The sequence below is a fragment of the Eschrichtius robustus genome, chromosome 1 (assembly GCF_028021215.1).
Source record: "Eschrichtius robustus isolate mEscRob2 chromosome 1, mEscRob2.pri, whole genome shotgun sequence".
Taxonomy (NCBI): domain Eukaryota; kingdom Metazoa; phylum Chordata; class Mammalia; order Artiodactyla; family Eschrichtiidae; genus Eschrichtius; species Eschrichtius robustus.
In genome coordinates, this window is record NC_090824.1 from 80,951,567 (window position 1) to 80,972,748 (window position 21,182).

A 21,182-nucleotide genomic window follows, 5' to 3' on the forward strand; every position below is an offset into this window, starting at 1 on the left:
TGAGGGGTGATCAAGAGGCTGGAGGAAGGGGGCAAATCCTGGGTCTGTTCCACCTAACACTGCTGAGGCAAGAGACAGGTCCAAGGACTGCCTGGTGCTGTTGATTCTTTTGGTTAAAACAAAAAGCCAATATCAAATGAATTTGATGGAAAAAAACTCAAATATATATTTTCCATCTGAAAGGTGACATTAACTCAAAAGATTAAAACCCATACAGGATACTGCGTTGTATATTCTTAGTGTACTGTCATACTTGAAGGGAGTGGAAGGAATACCTTCGCATGATTTGTTATGAGAATACTACATCTGTCTCAGCATTTTCAGTTAACCTAAGAATGGAACTGATGCTAATGAAATATCGATATATACTGCTTAATTTAGTGACTGAGTGTGGTGTACATTCCCCACATAGCTTTTCATAATCTGTGGTGGGAATTCCTCTTGGAAATTAAATCTGTATCTTACATGTGTCACTGGCACTTGTGGAAGGGACGTAATAGTCACGTGGTCATTATCTATTATCCCTTAAATATTGCATCCTGTGTATTGTACATAGAGGGAGATGTTTCAGTGTTAATGACACTGCTAGTCTCTTAAAATCATGAAGTTTGAGAAAGTTTGTTTTCTTCATCTATTCATCTGTCATTTACTAAGTAGATAATTTACGTGGTTTTAATATTTACCTTGAGAATTCTGTGACAGTAGAGTTTTCTGCCTTGTTTTTATACAGTTTAGTCTTTATGAAATTTTATATTGAAATTTGAGGTTATCATGAATAACTTTGGATAACCAAAATTAGTAGAATTCTAAGTTTGTTGTCATGAATTTCTACCTCCATGGTGGGAATGCAGCGGGAATCACATCTGTCAGAAGAATCCTTGGAGGTAATTTTTTCATTATCTTTTATTTCCTTTCTTGAGTTTCTATTTTTGAACATTTTCTAGAAATAAAGAGAATGAAGCTTAAGGAGATTAAGTGACTGTGTCCATGGTCTTGATATTGAGCAGCTGTCTTTGGCTTCAAACTCAGGATTTCTAACTGGTAGTCATTCATTTAGCAAACACTTAACAAGTGTCTACACTGTGTCCCATGTCATGCCAGGTGTTAAGGGTACAGAAATGCCTAAAACATTCCCTGTGATTGAGATTATTGTTGGACCCTCCTACACTGTTGGTGGGAATGTAAACTGATACAGCCACTATGGAGAACAGTATGAAGGTTCCTCAAAAAACTAAAAATAGAACTACCATATGATCGAGCAATCCCACTCCTGGGCATATACTGGGAGAAAACCATAATTCAAAAAGACACATGCACCCCAGTGTTCATTGTAGCACTATTTACAATAGCCAGAACATGGAAGCAACCTAAATGTCCATCAGCAGAGGAATGGATAAAGAAGATGTGATACATATATGCAATGGAATATTACTCAGCCATAAAAAGGAACGAAATAGTGCCATTTGCAGAAATGTGGATAGACCTAGAGACTTTCATACAGAGTGAAGTAAGTCAGATAGAGAAAAACAAATATTGGATAATATCGCTTATATGTGGAATCTAGAAAAATGGTACAGGTGAACTTATTTGCAAAGCAGAAACAGACACAGATGTAGAGAACAAACTTATGGACACCAAGGGGGGAAGGTGGGTGGCATGAATTGGGAGATTGGGATTGACATATACACACTACTATGTATAAAATAGACAACTAATGAGAACCGACTGTATAGCACAGGGAACTCTACTCAGTGCTCTGTGGTGACCTAAAGGGGAAGGAAATCTAAAAAAGAGGGGATATATGTATATGTATAACTAATTCACTTTGCTGTACATCAGAAACTAACACAACATGGTAAAGCAACTATATTCCAATAAAACTTAATTATAAAAAAAAAAAGATGATTGTTGGGAGAGGCAACAGGGGTCCTGAGCATTCCTGCATGTTCCTGTTGGACAAGCCAAGAATGTGGGACCCTGACCGCTCTCTCTACCTGAGGCAAGAAGCAACCGTGAGGGATGAGGTAACATCTCCCCCAGGCAAAGGTCAGGCTTGCTTCCACTTACTGTAAGAGCAGTGAGTCTCCTAAGCTTGGTGTTCCTTTCCTGTAACATGACCCATAGCATGTAGAGGATTCCACGATGGGCTCTTTGAATTACTGCTCTGAGGCAGAGGGGGCCTGAGAAACCAATGCAAACGAACATGAAGCTTTGGCCTTGAGTAATCATGTCCTTGGTCTCTGATCCAGGAGTCTCATGTCTTCTGCCAGCATCCATGGAACAGTAATAGGCTAACTTATTATCTTACAAATAGGATAAAATCTCAGACCCTGAATAGTACTTGGCAAGTATCAATTGTGGGAAAATACAGGTGAGAAAACGAACAATTACAGTTCAGTGTGGGCAGCACAGAACTGTGGAACAACCAAGGGAGGACACCCAGTTCATCTTGGGAAGGTCAGGGAGGCTTTTCTGAGTGCATTGCTCTTGACCCGATCATACTGGATTGTGTGTCTATTGAGGGTAGATCTTTTTATCCTCAGTATTTGGCACGGTACACAGCACATGGTTCGTGACTATAAGCTTGCTGAATGGGTGAATAAACTGTTATTTGTAGCTGCTGGTTGTGATTTCATCAGTGGTTCATATATTTGCTACTACGGTTTGTCTCCTTTTTAAGAACTATAGTCCTGGGAAGATAGTCTTCAATGAAAAGCAACTCACTTTGACGCCTAGCATAAATCTGTTCCAACAAGTGAGGAAGGTGGTCAAGTTGCAGGATATCTTGCATGTGGATTCATTTAATGCTAAGTAATATTAAGGCCCAATTATTTGTTTTTTGACTTTTTAATTTTCTAATACTACTTAGATTTTTCAGAAGAGTTGCAACAATACTTCCCTTATACCCTTCACCTAGCTTCCCCTAATGTTAAATAACATCTTAAATAAACGTGGTACCTTTATCAAAACTAAGAGATTAATGTTGGTATACTACAGACTTTATTTGAATTTCCCCGTTTTCTCCCCACTGATGTGCTTTCTTTGTTCTAACTCAGGATACCACATTGCATTCATTTATCTCCTTAGTCTCCTCTAATTTGTGACAGTTTTTCAGTCTTTTCTGGACACTTTTGAAGAATAGTGGTTAGGTATTTCATAGGATCCCTCAGTTTGGGTTTTTCTGATATTTTCTGGTGATTGGACTGAGGTTATGGAGTTTGTTGGGGGGAATACCACAGAGATGGCGTGCCTTTCTTGTTGGCATACATGCTATCAATGTGACATTACTGATTGTGTTGACTCTGATCCCTTGATGAAGATGGTATCTGTCAGGTTTCTCCACGGTCAAGTTACTTCCTACTCTCTGTTCACTAAGTCCTCCTCACACTCAAGGGGATGGGAATTAAGCTTCACCTACGCAGGGGAGGAGTGTCAAGGAATTGGTGGGCATATGTTAAAATAGTGACAGTAAATAATAACTATCTTGGAAATATTTTTAGGTTATGCAAATGTCCTGTTTCTCCTTAAAGGCTCAGGAGAACCAGTTCTCTCAGAATGAGGCCAAGAATTGCCTGGGACAAAGCATTTATATTAATTGTATGGGGTGAATGAGGGTACATTTGTTAAACAAGGTAAAACATCAATCATTGATTTTAATTTCTTCATTAATCAGTTACAAAATGCTTATTTATCTCTGAGGATGTGTTGGTTACCAATTAAGAAGGTACGTATGTATGTGTGTATATATATATGTATGTGTATGTATGTGTGTATGTATGTGTACTTATGCATGAGTGTATATGCGTGTTTGTGTGTGTGTGTGTGTATATATATATATATGTATATATATATGAATAGCTTCATTCCAAATGACTTGTATACATGTCTAAAGTCCATTGATCAGGAAAACTTCATTTAAAGAATAGATAGATATATATGTATAACTGAATCACTGCTGTACACCTGAAACTAACACAACATTGTAAATCAACTACATGTCAATTAAAAAAGAAACTTTGTTTAATGTTGTGCTTCTTGTGCAAGAGACTGTCTTGATGTCCCATGCAATCAGGAGGTGCAGTCTTCCAAAAGTTACTCTAGCAGTTGATAGATGAGAGGGAGGCATGCTTCAGGGAGCCAGCAGTCATCCCAGCACATACCACCTATGTGGCTGATCTTCCATGGAAGTTGGGGTAATTCTAGGGTAGCCTTTGTTGCCCCGGGTGCTGTCCAAACAGGGGCTGGTCCAGAGAGAGAATCTGTTTAATGTGTCTTTAGATTGATAAGGGGAAAAACATCCTGACATTTTGACGTATGACATAACCATTTATCCTTACTGCTATTCTCAGCAGCCCCATAATCTGAATGTATTCTTGCTTAGATATTTGAGTTGAGTAAGAGAAAATCTGCAATAGTATTTGGTACAGTGCTACAGTGCTAGATATGGGTAAGGACTTACAGCATTTAAAAAAAATTTGTAAGATCTTAAAAAAATATATGATCACCATTTGGCAGTGATCAAATCAAATTGAATTTGACCACTGGACTGAAATTTGGTCTCTTAACCATATGTTACTGCTTTGCTCCAGAACAGATTTTAGTGATGAGCTATTGTCAGGAATACGTTCATTTCTTTTTTCTTTCTTTTTTTTTTTTGCAAAGCACAGCATTTCTAATTCTTGGTGTCATCAGAGTAGGGTTTAGATGAGAGGAGGGGGTATTCTTGCAGGAATTTGCAATGGAGAAGGCAACATTGTTGTGATATGTTTTGGGGCCATTTCATATTAATTTAGGTTAATAACAATATCTGCCTTAATTTGGGGTGGAGGGGGTAGATGAGGTGTAGACACAAACAAATTCAAATTTCAAACAAAACGTGTTAAAATAGTTCTTATTTGTAGAGCACTTGGCCAGGTAGTTGGTACTTTATGTACAACATTCTATTTAACTTCAAGATAACCCTGCAAGGTCGATATTGGACCGTTTTACAAATGAGGCAAATTAAGCTCAAGGAAGTTAGATAATTTGCCTAATGTCACATCACTAGTACATGGTGAAACTGCAGTGTAATTTTCTTATCAGCCTGATTCCAAAACCCATCACTATTCTTTACTGAACTCTTACCTTCTGACTATGCATGCAGTTGGCTGTGTGGCAGTAGTCCCTTTTGGTATATTGTATAGAAAATGAGTCATTTCATGGTCTGGGAATAGTTATGTCCCACCCCCTTGCCCCCCTTGTAGTAAAAACAAACAAAACTTTTAGCTACTTTAAAAAAGTTATCTTTGTTGTCTAGTTTGTTGCCTTTTGATCTGCTCATGAGAATGGAAACATTACTCTTATCACCTGCTACTTGTTTCATTTATACTGAAAAGTATGGAAAAATAGGGATTTACTTCAACTATCTGACTTATTATGACAGAGGTACTCGGGAGCTCTAACACGGAAATGAGTTTTTCTTGACTGTTGATAATTAGCAACTCGAGCAAGAGGATAATTATGTGTTAACCTATTTATGCAGTGTATGTGTAAATGAAATTCATCTGCTTCATATTAGGAAAATTGACAAGGCATCACTGTTGTTAATATTTTTCACATTACCCTCTTGGATTTTTAATTTGGATGTCTTCTTATAATTTTGAGAGAAAATCCAAAGGGATTGTTGCCAGGGCTTAGAGGAGTCTTGGAAAAAGTTGATTGTAATATTTACACATAAATTCACTGTAACCTCAGTAGGCCGTTGAGCATTTTTACAACTTGATGATCCCCATTTTAAAGTGAGAGAGTCCTTATTTGCAAAGCATTTCTGAATCCCAGGTTAGTCTTTTTTGAATTCTGATTGGAGGCAGTCGTGATGTCATTTTTAGGATAGGCTGGAGTTACCTATATGAGAACTGTATCATTTCCCTTATATTTATTTATTTATTTGGCTGCGTTGGGTCTTCGTTGCGGCGTGCGGGCTCTTCATTGTGGCGCACAGGCTCCTCTCTAGTTGGGGCGTGCGGGCTCCAGAGTGTGCGGGCTCAGTAGTTGCGGCATGTGGGCTTAGTAGTTGTGGTGTGCAGGCTCTAGAGCATGTGGGCTCAGTAGTTGCAGCGCATGGGCTTAGTTGCCCTGCAGCATGTGGGATCTTAGTTCCCCAGCCAGGGATCGAGCCCGCATCCCCTGTATTGGAAGCGCAGTGTCTTCACCGCCAGGGAAGTCCCTAAATGCCTCTTTAAATGCCCCAGAAGGAGTATACTTTAAAAGCCTCAGGGATCTTAACCACTGGACCACCAGGGAAGTCCCTCCCTTATATTTTGAAGTCAGAATGGTATTGCACATTAGTAGTTTTCATTACTGTTCTTGATGCTTTAATTTGCTTATGGTGTAAATGGAATTTGGGAACAGCTAAGGGACTTGCCTATACCTCTGTTCAGAGCGGGAAGTAATTTTGGGCTCTGTGTATAGCTAATGATAAATGGGCCAAGTTGTGGGACCAGTTTTATCATTAGACCTCTGCCCCTTTTTTTTCTCTGTGGTGTTCCCTTTTCTTTCCCATTTAGGTACTTGACCACCTATTGTAATGCTCAAGGCTTTTAGGTACTCATTTACGCTTTGCCTGCTCTCAGGGTACCTCTCCTAGGAAGCCCATTTGTGTATGTTTGATATTCATACGTCGTGCTCATATCATATATGACCATCAGGCCACAGTTGGAGAAATCAGAGGGAGTGTTGCTTGAGGGGCAGTCCATTGGAGTGTTCATGTGAGGGACTATACCAGGACACCCTTATATAAGTAAAGCAACAGGTAGCGTGAAATCATTTTAGAGCAGGCTGCTGGGTGAGGTCTTGTCAAGTTAAGACATTCCCGGTACACCGGTACTTAAAAGGTAAGCTACTAACAAAAAGATATTATTAAATTTGGTCTGTGTAGGAGTGTGCATGTGTCAGCTATACAGTATAATTCCTAAAGAAGAATTTGCTGTTCCTGATGTAACTTTAAAACAATGTGTCTTCAGCTCTGCGTGTTTGATTTTCTTGTGCCTCATCTCTACTGTGCCCGGTTGCTATGAGCCGTACCTCGTTTACTGTGGGATCATTAAAAAAAAAACAGTACTTATTCAACCAGAATATCTTAAGTCTTTGCCCCTGTTATTCTTATGCTCTTTTTTTTTTCCTTTAACACTCAAAATCATAGTGAAAAAGTGAGTTGTTTCTTTTTTTGAAACCCGGAGAATAGAGAATTAAGAACTATCATTACATAATGAATTCATAGCTAAAAACAAGCAAGGACTCACCTGAATGGTTTCTTCTAATAACCGGTCTTAAATCTCTTGGGTTGCTCCTGCTATTCCAGTAATCAGCAGCTGACATAAACATATACAGCCACGCATAAGTCGCTTTTTTCCTGACCACTTCAAGTCCCTATTGCTTTTTCACATGTACCCTTTAAGATCCCCAAGGGCGACAAACTAACAACTCTTTTTTATTTTTATTTTTTATTTTTTACTTTTTTTTTTTTACAACTCTTTTTTAAAATGAATTTTTATTTTTTTAATTTATTTTAAGTTTTTATTAAATTTTTTTTTTTTTGGCCATGCTGCATGGCTTGCAGGATCTTAGTTCCCTGACCAGGGATTGAACCCAGGCCCCAGCAGTGAAAGCACCAAGTCCTAACCACTGGACTGCCAGGGAATTCCCCAAACTAACTACTCTTAGTTGAGTGAAGTTAGTTTGTTTTGAACTTTTGATGTCTTTTTCCTCATTCTTCAAGGGGCATCATAGAATGTACACCCTGAAACAGTCTTAGATATCGTTTGGTCCAAATCTTTCACTTTTCAAATTGGGAAACTGAGACCCATATAAGTTGGGGTTTAACCTAAGGCCATATAGGTATTTGTTGGAGATGAATTGCTCAGATAAGTATCTTTTCTGAAGGCTCATAAGATAGAGTGGTTTCCAAATCATAGCAGTAGACATCCCATTGAATTCCAGTTTTTATTTGGAAAGGAATTTGAGTTGATTCCTTGGGGGTCGTGTCCTTGGGGTAAACAATAATCAGACTGGTATGTAGAGAGAAAATAGAGATCATTTTTTTCAGAGTTAAAAATGGTGAATATTCTCAAGTATATAAACTTTCCCAAACATATTCATATAGAATGAAGAAGAAACCTGGAGTACCATGCAAGCCAAAAGTTCCATCTATTGCCTGATTTTTGGCTGTCTCGTTTTGCTACCCCTACTCTCTACTCTTGCCTGACATGGATATATATCTTTTTCCTCTGTCCATTTTCCACATTTGCTTTCGTTATACCTGGGACTTCAGTATAGAAGTGAATATTACTGATTAGTTTCCATGTTTGTGATTTATATCCTTCTAATGTTTCTTGGGTGTAGGAACCATGGGAAAGGAAAAAACAGGCTGATTTCTGTTTTTCTCAGACCCTTTAAGGACCAATTTGTACAACTTACTTTTCATTTGGTACTTTTCCCAGTTTTTAAAATGTACTTCTTTTCCTTTTTTTTTTTTTTTAAATCTCATAGAGACTTCTGTCTGCAATGGATTTACCACAGTCTAGTTCCCCAACATGTTCAGAGGCTGTTTGGGAAATACTAATAATACGTAAGTGCCACTTTGATCAGAATGGCCAGTCTATATTGGATCTCTGCCTACAGAGAGATTTTCTTCTCTCATCATCTACTCTGATCCCCCAGTCTTTCTGGACCAGTTCATTTGTAGTTTTAAATAGAAGCAGTGAATTTTGAACCAGTCTTTCTGATTGAAGCCTGGCAGCTTTAACAGATAGGACTCACTTACCTGAAGATCTTATTATTGGAAACATAGAGTAATAGAGCACCTGTGATTCTCCATTCATAGAAATAGCGTTTCAAGGTTCAAAATTGCACAGAGATATAGGGATGTAATGAAAAGGAAAATATGCATGGGCCATCCTTTCTTTCAAAGTGTCCTTGAGGAGAGAGAACATATGAATTGTGCTCAGTGAAGCCACTGGGCTGGGATACAACAGCCTGACTCTTAAGTATGCTGTCAGAGCCTCCTAACGAGAGAGAAAGTGAATGTGTAAAATTGGAACTTATCGTGATGTGCAGTATTTGATGTTTGGTGGATAAAAGCAAGCGGAGAGTAGGAGGAGGTGGTGAGGAGGGGAGGGTTTGTCTGAATCTGTCTCATTTTCAGCATTTGTTGATATGTTAAATCAGATGATCTTTCTATGGTAACAGTATACCAGAAACAGTATCTTTTTTTTAAAAAATTTAATCTTTACTTTATATTGGAGTATAGTTGATTTACAATGTTGTGTTAGTTTCAGGTGTACAGCAAAGTGAATCAGTTATACATATACATATATCCATTCTTTTTCAGATTCTTTTCCCATATAGGTTATTATAGAATACTGAGTAGAGTTCCCTGTGTTATACAGTAGGTCCTTGTTGATTATCTATTTTATATATAGTACTGTGTGTATATGTTAATCCCAAACTCCTAATTTATCCCACACTCCACCTTTCCCCTTGAGAAACAGTATCTTTCAAGGGGTGAGAGTATTGTAGCTCACTCCCAATTGTTATCCTGAAGGAAGGCTTCCTTGTCTCCCTGTAAGAAGTCCAGCCTTACATTCCTTTTAAACGCGGTTCTTCTGGGTTTTGTTTTATTTTGTTTCTAAAAAGGGGAGTGGCTGGATTTTCCGACTGTCTTTCGAGCGAGGAGATGCTCATTTTCAGTCTTCCTAGCTCTTTGGTACTGACTTGAGCCAAAAATGCAGTTTTTAAAAACACAGTATTAACCTTACCATACCTAGTTCATGCCTTTGTGACCACAAGTTGAGGTATTTCTTTTCTACATAAGAAATCACTGTTGAGGCTTGGTTTCCTTCCCAAGGGACCCTGTAATATTGATTATTTTACTTCTACCCAGGATGTTACTATACCATAGGAAGCTGATGCAGTGGGGAGGTGAAAGAAACTAGCCTATGATTCTGTTATCAAGGACATTTATTTCAAAAGTTCAGCTGGGCATCTGAGACAGGAAGGGTACAATAAATTTTAAAAAAGTCTTTATCTCTGCCTTGGTATTTATATTTATTTAAAATATTTGTAATGAAGATAGTTCTATAAAGAATAATTAAGTATCCTTCTGATACTTAAAAACCTTAATATAGATGTAGAATTATAACTAGCTCCTAATATGCTTATCTTAGAGAAAACAGTTGTATTGCCTATTGGGAGGTTTTCTTCACAGATCTATTTATGGAGGGGACATAAAATCTGATGCAAAGATGGCAAAAATTGATACTTGCTAAAGCTGGGTGGTAATTACATGGGTACTGGCTGTCTGTTTGAAGTAATTCAAAGTAAAATATTAAAAATAAATAGAATATCAAGATATATTTCAAAGTATTTTAAAACGTTTTAGGGGGAAAAAGACTTTGCTCACTTGGGAGATTGGCTTCAAGATAGGAATCATTTGAGATTTTGGAATAATAGTTGTGCGAATTCCTTAGTAAATAGGAAATAGTGCTGGAGATGATCAGTGAATGGAAATGAATAAATTATTACATAACCAGTGTGTCACTGTGATTGAAATATGTTTTTTGGGGGATGGAAAATGATATTTCCTCTTGGAAAAAATCAAAGGTTGCTTTTATCCACTATATCCTGCTAGATATAAAATTTAGTTGTGTATGATTTGTAGTTTAAATACTTGAGCCCTGTCTCATTCTCAAAGTAAATTACAGAGCCCACAAACCTGGAATAAACTGACGGTAACTAAAATGGTTGGCACAATGTTATCAGTGAAAGAATATTATAGAGGAAGCTTCTTGGACTTCCAACATTTAAATTCTGTTGATTTCTCACACTGCATTTTGACTCCTTTTATGACATATTCTCACTCTTTGATTTCCATGCCTTACTTCTTGATTGTAAACGATATAATTTTCTGAGATTTTGTTAATTTTAGTTACTTCTGTGATATCCCAACCCAAATTACAGATGTTTAGTCCATGTTTATCAGCTTGTAATTTATTTGACTCCTTGGTCTTGGTTGCTTGATCACTGTAGAGACAACAGAATAAATGAGTAGCAGTCTGCATGTCTAGCCAGCACTGTTTTGCAATGTGTGCCCACTTGGACTAGCAAAAGCTAGGACTTGACACGACTCATTTCAGGAATTTTAGGTAAGAGTATTTGGCAGTGTCTGTACGGTTTTAAATGTGTGTATTAAAATAGAGAGGAATGCTTTTGTGGATCCTCTAGATGGCAGAACAGTTACAACAAATATACCTCAAGAGCCTTTCCAAGAAGTATGGGGAGGGGAGAGCAAGGAGAGATGCGGTGCGAAGGGGACCTTCTAGCTAGCATGGCTCTAAGCTTTCTATCTCAACCCAACCAGGGGAGGTCTGCTTTTATATGCTTTATCTTGATGGTCTATCTTAGATCTTGTTTGAAAGAATGCAACACTGCTAAAAACTGATGGGATAAAGGTAAAAAAAAAAACCCTTGAGCTGTGCCCACCAACATCAAACCACAGATTTTTATGAGGACTAATGAATGCATTCGTCCACATACCCTGAGCATCTCTAGAGATTGTAGCTGACTCCACCCCAACACATATGCTGATGAATTCCAGAGTGATACTGGCCTGCTTCCACACTCTTCTCACCTTAATTTCTATCAGAGAGGATCAGATGCAGCATAGACTCTAGCCTTTGTCCCTACTTTGAAAGAGATCACCATTGTTGGCATAGATTTAACAGATAAATCTGATAATGCGGCTCTCAAACTCAGAAAGGAGACTAAACTTAGGTACCCACATAGATTCATTCCTCACATAGAGGGAGCATAGAATAAATGTAAGATTGTAAGTATGCCACTTCCCCATTCTCATCTTTGAGTGGAAAGCTGATTGTAGTATTGCTTCAATTTCTTTTGCAAAATGCTTATCCCAATTCTCCTGTAATCACCTTTTAATAGCAAGATCAATTTCGGTCCCTTTGGACTATTGATGAAGTCCTAGACCACAATATGGTATGGCAAGTGTGATTTCCATATGTCAAATACAGCAAAAGTGTAAGGGATAAATTTGCTATCCTGTGTTTGCATACCTCATAATATCGCATAATATGCTTAACAGATCTGATCTCTTTGTAGCCATTATTTCTGTATGACTGCTCCAAAAGATTCCTCACATTGAGACACTTCTGTATTTGTCTTAGTTGCTCATTACTAGTGAGTTGAAGCTAAGGTATATTTCAGGATCACTCTTCTTCTGCCTGTTTGAGATTGTACTTGAGAATGTATTAGGATACATTTGTACATTGACTTAACTATTGATTAACTAGTCCTGTGCTTATCTTGGGAATAGACACATTAATGAGATGAGGCCCTCACCCATGAGGGTGCAGAGTTTAATAGGCAAGATAAGTATATAAATAGGTATTCAGTGCAATCTAACAAGATGTTACAAAAGAGGTGTTACCAAAATGCTATGGAAGTTTCTAGGCATGAAAACTCTTCTGTAGGTATTACCACAAACTACCCAGAAATCACTGCATGCAGAGGACTGTGTCCTTGCAACACAAACGAAGGAAAACATGCAATCGATGAAGGATTAAATATTAGAGTGGTAGCATGTTAAGTACTAAGCCCGATAGATTTAGATTGTGCATCAACCAGCATATTTAGATGATTGCACCAAGAAAATTCTGTAAACAGCTAAAGATTTTTATTGGGATAACTGATCTGGAAGCTGACTTTGACTTGCTACTTGAAGAACATTATTGAATGCTACATTCCTATAATGACAATCAGTAAATGGGAAACCCATGTGTTCTGATGATGACAACATGTGACATCGCACTATGAGTCTATAAAAGTGGTCTATAAAATTTGGTCTGGATTATTGAGCTATTTCACTAATACCTTCAATACCATATGAGAAGTGGAGAATGACAGGAGCTTCCAACAGCTGTTGAATAATAAAGTGGTAGTAATTAACCAGTGTGTGGGACTGGAAGAATGCTTTAGGTATTCTCTAACACAGCATTGTTTCAAGCAAACTGAGTAACTATAGATGACAAGTCCTCGGGGTGGCTTCCAGTAATTCATGGAGTTGTTATTTTTTGTGAGTAACGTAATCGTTACACAGGCTCTGAGTTCAGGAGGCTAAGACACAAATGACTGATGTTGAATTGGGGCTACTGCAACTAATCAAAGGATAAACTGCACATGTGTTCACTGTGGAAGGATTGGTGCTTCTGCTCTGCCCTTTGCAGCGAGAGCTGAATAAAAGATGATAAAAAAAGGAGAGATGGTCTATGTATGTTTATGTGTTTGTAAGAGGGGTCTCATTTTGTCTCCTTTGTTGAACTCTAACTTCCAAATTATTTTTATTATTTTTTGCAAATTTTTGTTGAAGACTTTTATAGAACACACTAGGTTTGCTTATTAAAGAGATTCCTCTTTTACGAATTCATGTTTTCTTACAAGGATGTTCACCAGCTTTCTCCACGCCCACCCCCCCCACCCCCCGCCATGTTACAGTACTGTGTATGTGCCTCACACTAATTAATTATGTCATGGGTCACTTTATAACCCATATTTAGGGGTCTCTTTCTCATTCAGAGATTCTTTCCCGTTTTGAGTGTATTGATAATTTTCTCAGTTTCCTGAGCGGCGTCAGTGTTTGAACCAGGGTGGAGTTGTGCACCCATCCCTCACTCTCCGTGTCCCTCTTCCTTTATTGTCTGGTTACTCGCTGGTACTTTGCTCCCTCCCATTTTATCATTATCTGTGAGTTTTATTAACATGACGTTTACTCCCTCTTTTAAATTAATAATGAAGGAAACTGTGAAATGGTACTTTTATCTTTAATGGCTGATGCTGTAAAAGTGACAATTGCAATGCAAGCATCTTTCCCTAACTTGACTCCTGTCATGCATCTCAGTAGTGTCTCTGTGACAGGACTTGAAATGATAGCACCCACATCTCTTGCAGCTCATTCACACTGAAGGGATATAATCCTCGGTTTGCTATCACAGCCACTTGCCCAGCTCAGACTGTGATGTCACAAACCAAAGATGATTCTCCCTCAGCAGGAAGAAGCCGGAGAGATGAATCTCCATGATGGACCATCAGCCTTATTCAAATTTGGTCACTTCATGAAGAAAAATTAACCATAATAAAGATCAAAGATACCGGCTAGTTGAAATACCCTGTTGAATTAAGCTTGAAAAACTTTTCCATGATACTGGAATGAAGGAAGTTCTTTCAAAATTCTAAGGAAAAATTTGAGACTTATAATAATGCAGATAACAGTAAATATTTATGGAATTAAAAATATTATGTAGTGCTGGTCCCTTTAAATGTTAACACTTAAAAATAACTTATAGGTATGTTTCTTATTTTCTATGCAAAATTATGTGGCTTGCTATTTCAGACAAAGATGACATATCAATCTGAAAAGAGTCGGCAAAGACACAAAATGGATGTACTTTCTCTTGACCTATACACCTACTTTTATGTTCTCATGGTTTAAATAAAAAGTACAGCTTTTGGGTTATTTAAGAAGAGCAGAAGCTAAAAATACAGTACTAAATATCATTGCAAGGATTTGGTAGCCAAAACATTTGCTCCATTTCTAGGAAAGAATCCATTAAGACAAAATTATATTACTTTTATAATATAATACTTTTTATATCATGTGCGCTTGAAAAACATTCTAAGTTACAGAAACAATTAGACAGTCATTGAGTACTCCCCAAGATGTTCAAAATCTCTTTAGTTGTTAAATCTATCAACACACAACACAAAAACTCTCATAAATAAACCACATCTTCAGGTATCCAACCAAATCTTCTAGCATAAAATTCCTTATCCGTTTGTACCCATGAGATGCTAAAGTTGAAGCAGTTTTCAACTTGAATCATTGATAAATGATGTGTTAAAAATTAGCTAATGTTTTTATTCTTTACTTTTTCACTTAAAATGAAGAAGAAGCTGTAGATTGGGCTAATTTGGAATAAATTGCTATAGAGTTATTTTTGGAAAGCTGTTATTTAAATCTCAATAATCATTATTCAGAATGGGTTATTATAGAGAAATAGCTTGATTTAGATAGGAAAGAGAAATGAAGGTTCACTGGGACTGATGCTAACCAGGGCTAAAGGGGAGGTGGGTTTGCTCATCCATTGTCTTTAGAAGATAAATCATAGAAGCAAAGTCCCTAACCTGGTGGGACCTGGGTCTCTTTGTACATTACAATGAGTAAATAAAATCCAGAAGACTTGAGGAATGTCATTTTATACCCCCTTCAGTTCTATTTATTGGAAGCAAATTGTTTGAGTATAATATTGTTAATCTCTTCTTTTTGCCTAAGTTAAACAATTCTTTGAGTTGAAATAGTTTTGTAACTTAAAAAATATATACCTATTTTCAAAGCATGTCAGGTTACAAAATATAATGAGGAAAAAGATGAATTCTTAAGGGTTCAGGTACATGTCAGTACAGTTAAAAAATACTTTTAGTGAGGGCTGGTATACAAAGTATTTTGAAATTTTTAAATAAACATTTTTCTCTGCAACAAATTGATACACTACAGTATTACTGCTTGTATTTGAATTGCTGCTTTCCTTTACTGGAAAATGACGGGTGAATTTCTGTAATGAATTCCGACGCAAAAAATTTATGACATTTAAGGTTATTTATAGACTGTCTTGAAAAGAGTGATGGGATCATGTAATTTACTCTATTAATTAAAATTTGAAAAAAGGAAAGAATTCAGTGAAATGGAAGAATTTCAAATTTGACTTATCAGGCAAGTACTGAATAATTACTTTAGATAAATTTCCTTATATTATTGGAAGATCTCTACAGTTAGGTGTGATTTGCTTTTATTGTTTCACTTATCTCCTGTCTTTTAAGATAATAGAAGCATATTATTTGTAGGGCTTCTTTATGAAAAGATTGAGCTTTTGAACTTTTCCTATTGAAGTTAACTGATATGGTTGAATTTTTGCTAAAAATCTATGTAGGGAATTCAGATTCTGACAAATCCTTTTTTTTAAACATAAGATAGTCTCTCTGAAAGTCTCATTATGGAGTGATTTCTAGGGAATTTCTAAAAGGCACTGTACCCTTTAAAATTCTGTGATGGTTTCAGTAGTTCTTTGCATTTTACGGTTTGGGCCATTTGATATGAGTTAAAGCTTGTGAGGTATTAAGATACCATTTTTTTTTGTTCTGTTGTTAAATCAGAAAAATGGCCGCATTTATAAATGTTATGAAACTATTCCCAGAACCTTAGGGTATTTTAGCTCCATTCTACTGAAGTGCTTGCTATACCTTAGTTTACTAGAGATTGTTTTTCTTGAGTGTGAATGAGAATGACATCACAGGGGTTTTTCTTTTTTTTGGCTAATGATAAAAACCAGTCATTGAGCTTTGTTCTTTTGCATCAATAGAAATAATATTAAAAACAATAATTTTTCTTTGTTTTACCAAGTGCCCTGGGAAACAAATTACATTTGAATGTGTTTGGTAAATAGCATCTGAATGACTCTTCTGCCCCATTCAGGGCTCTCTTCGTGCATTTTTTCCCCAAGCTGTTACATAAAACAAAACTGGGAGTTGTAAGACGAAGACAAAGATGGGACAAATCTATTGAAAAATGAATGGAATTTTTGGAGTGTTTTCTTACCTAGTTATGGATGATTAGTTTATGAGCATAAGTAAAAACAAGTGTTTACCTTACAAGCCTTAAATCTGCACAGAGCTCAAGGGAGGATCACATGAAATTCAAATCTACTACATTCAGAGCATCAGCAGGTTTAGTTTCAGTGGTCGAGACGTAAATTAATGTTATAAAATTAAATCTTACCTGGCAGTGGTTTGTTTGAAGCTCAGTTATTTGAACTCCGGCTGGAAATAGTAAGCTTCGATACCTGAAATGCAGTCTCTACTTCCTTTTGTGTTCTCTTTTACCCCTGTGTTTTTCTTTCCTGCAGTCTCTGTCTGTATTCCCGGTAATCTTGGAGCATTAGTTAGGACAGCATGCAATAGATGAAGCTTCCTTTTGGATAGGATTATAGAACTAGAAGGGTGAATTTTGCCTTTCTCTGTCTGACGACAGCCGTCGATCTGACCGCAGACAACTTGAGTGTTCAGAACTTATTAAAAATTCATTGACTGTTTCAGCAATTGAGAAATCCTGGGTCTTTCTATAGACGTTTTACCTTCTGCAAAAGTTCTGTCCGTATTTCAGAACTACACATGCTCCTGAATCAAGCTGCCTTAAAAAATTGTCTGGACTAGAAGCGTGGATGTTCTCTTGCGTTCTCTTGCTTTCCTTGTTTTTCCCTTTCCCAACTTTTCAGTCCATGAGCTTCCTTCCTGTAGAGGGTGAAGGGATTTCTTCTGTCCTTGTGTTCCTGTAACACGTAGTTCTGTGAATAGTGAGCAAAAAATCCAAAAGGGGGTACGGCTTTATCGTAGTCTCCGGACAGTGAGCACACTTGGCATGAATGAAGAGCTGATAGGAGCTATTCAAACCAGGCAGCAAACTGATGGGATGACGCTTTCGTACATAGTAAACCCATTAATTACTCCTCCTGATGGACAGCAGTATGCCCTGAAAGGAAAAAAGGAAGGAGCAGATGATCACATTCGGTTTAATAGGTGCTCTCTGAGCAGCCTGTCATTGAGAAGTGAATCCAGGAAAAGCTGCAGCTTTGGAATGTGATCAGGTAGAGTGGGCAAGAGTTGTTTTGACAGACAGTTAAGTGACGTATTTTGGGAGGAAACAAAGAGCTGAGCACAGAGGTAGCTGGAATAAGGTCCAAAATGCTTTTGCAAATGTTCATTTTCCCCTGTTAGTCCTTTTGGCTGGAAGAAAGTAATGTGTATTTTACCTCTGCATTATTTGCAGGGATTTTGCTGAGCTGTTTTCTCATGATATAGCTTTCCCTAAAGAAGGAAAATAATTTTTAAAAAGTCTTTGAGATAGAAAAGTATATTGTGAATTTAAAAACTTCGTAGCAGGGAAAAGACTACTTTTTTGTGAAAGATGTGTAAAAAAAAAACAATTGTAAGCTGTGTTCTGACATAAATCTGAGGGTAAGCAGAGAAAAGGCTGCTTTTTAAAAAATATATTTTTATGTTTTTATATATGCTTTAGGCACATGCATTTTGTTGCTTTGGAATAAAGCATCACTTGACATAAAAATTTAGCAGGGTCTTCCTTTTAAGAAGTTCCTAAATTAGAGGGAATTTTGAGTAGTTGTATAAATGAATAAATCTAAAAATGTCAATTTCATAATTTTTTACTTCATTTTTGAAATATCACAAGATGATTTTTTCCCCTACATAGAGTCCTTTAAGGAGGGTTTCTGGGCAATAGAATGCTTTTAAATGTTTAAAAAAAAAGTATTATGAGAAATTTCAAATTTATACAAAACTACAAGAAATAATACATGAACTTCCATAAACCTATTACCCAGATTCAATAATTACCAAGGTTTTTGCCATATTAGCTTCATTTAGCTCTGTTTTTTCTGTAGCTGAAATATTTTAAAGCAAATCTCATTTCACCCCTGCATACTTTAGTATGTATATGTTTAAAGCATTAACACTTTCTCACATGACTACTGTGCCATTATCACACTTAACAATAATAATAATTACAATTAATAATTAACAAAGGGGTTAATTGTAATAATCATTTGGGGTCATATAATATCCAGACTATTTAAAATTTCTCATGTTTCCTAAACTGTCTCTTTACATAGGTTTTTTTTGAATTAGGATCTAGACAAAGTCCACACATTATATTTAGTTGTTAGGCATTAGAATTTTAAACTCTGACTAAGATGATCACATATGAGGAAGAGGTAAAATTTAATTTTATTGTGGTATTCTACACACATTCATACCATGAATATCTGCAGAGGACATATCTCTAGAATATTTTCTTGAATATTTTTCCACTTAACATTATGCATGATACCAAAAAAGGAATGTAATTTTATATGGTAATGATTGGCCATTCGTTAGGTTCATTGCTTTCTATAAGTTTTGGTTTTGACTTGTTCTGGAGTATGTATTGATAGTTCAGGATTCTGCGCAAGCTGTTGAGCCTACCATTTGGGCTGGGCAAGTTCAATCCGATGCATTCCGGTCAGTTCTGCTTTATTGCTGAAAAAGACCATCTTGCTTGTTTACCTTATCAAACACAGTAGAGTATTGCGATAATAAACACTCCAAGTTTAAAGCCATTGATTATTAAGCCACTTTCAACATTTGAATGTGACCTACGAGTTCCATGAAGATCTAAAAAGAAGTAAGAATCAGATGGGGTCATTGTGTTCATGAGGACCAATGACTGTAATACTATATAATTACATAATATCCATAATAGTGTATAATTTTATGAATTATTGTATAATTATTTCCAATAATAGCAGTTTTTTTCCTATGAATTTTTATTTTCCTGTGAGATTTGAACTCCCAGCTCCTTTCTGAAAAAGCAGAGCATTTGGCTGCCTACTTAACTTTCTCAGGAGTGCAATAACATGAGGTCCTTGAATAACTTGTGTGCTGCATTCTCCCCTGTTGAAATTCGTTCTTCATTCTCATCCCGATTCTCTCTCTCCCTCTCCATCTTCCAGGTTGGCTAGATAAATGAGAACGGGGAAGATGAAATATGGGGGGGGGGGTCACTAAAAGGGCATGGATGGAAATTATACCCAGGTTCAGAGCCAGTGCTGAGGACCATGCTCCCATTTCTCTGGAGGCTGTAGAATTCTGCTCTCCCAAGTGGTCCATGGATGGTACACCCCTGGCTGTATCTCCTGTCCCATGTCATGTTATGGCATGATTGTTTGTGTAACACTTCTTTATGTTGTCAAATTATGCCTAATGAGGTTTATATGTGTTTATTATCTACATATGTGAAATCCTGGTAAATACTTAATGACTATGACCATTTTATACACGTAAATGGAATAGAAAAAGATGAGCCAAAATGCTTCTGCTTTCTGTAGGATGGACTTTCTGCTTTGAAGCAAGGCGTTGTCGCTGTGAATAATATTGTTCAGAGATCTAATGGGCTGAGCGGCTAGTTGGGTAAATGGCTTGTTCTCCTCACCTCCACCTCCATAGGAAGAGGAGGGAAAGTCTCAGGGAGATGGATTTTATGTTCTCTTTGATGCATATGATAAAGCACAATTTTCTTTTGTCCAGATGTTTCAACTCCCATCTTCCATTTTGCAACTCCCTTTATTCTCTAAATTTAAGTTAATCTGAACTCGCCCATTTCCACTATAAAACTGACCAAAGAACTTCAGAACTTTCATAGTCTTTATAGATTTTTAAAGAGCTTCATGTATAATAAGATAAACGACTTTTCCCCACAAAGTTCTTTCTTGCAAGAATGTTTTGTCCATACCAAGAAGTATGCTCACAGCTGTTTCTGAGTCTTTGTAAAATCATAACTGCTTTTGTAAAGGAAAAATTAAAAAAATAGCCCCTTCTTTATGTTCTCCAGTTCTTAGATGAGTAGGATTTGTGTTTCAGGACTGCTTCTGTGGCAACTGCTGATTTTTAGGGCATTTTAAATATCCATCATCTCAATCGAGTGTCATTATTTTTCAGTTAATAAAGGAAGAAAAAAGTTGCATTTTAAGAGTATTGTAGAATCATGCAAGTTCTTTCTAAAATATGCTTTTTTTGGTTGCTCTTGTTAAAGACATCAAATCTTTGTTGGCTTACATGGGTCATTCTAGATCACTTTAGCCCATTAATTGTAATAATTAACAAATATTTGATTCCTTCCTAGGTACACGACACAACTCTAGATTCTTTGAGTGTGTAATAATCTACTTTTTTGTAGCTTTGGGGCAGAGACTGTTATCAATCATATTTTATAAAGGAGGAAATTGAGATACAGAGGGGCTAAGTAACTTGCTCAATTTGACCCAACTAGTAAGATGCTGAACTGTGGTATGAATCCAGTAGGATGCCCTACTAAGGAAAAAGATAATGGAGCCTTTTCCTTTACATGTGAGACTCCCAGTATAATTTTGACAGTGGCGTGTCTCCAGCATAATCAACACTTTACCAAAATGAGGTCTGCAGTTTCTCTGAGATCCCAGATGACTGACTGGCAGATGACTCTAAGAATTGAC

The 21,182-nt window shown here is 36.9% G+C and overlaps 1 protein-coding gene across 1 annotated transcript in view; it reads left to right on the forward strand.

Annotated features, from left to right (window-relative positions):
- The window catches only part of AVEN (apoptosis and caspase activation inhibitor), a 185,136-nt gene that overhangs the window by 51,787 nt on the left and 112,167 nt on the right, over window positions 1-21,182 (forward strand). The window lies entirely within an intron of this gene.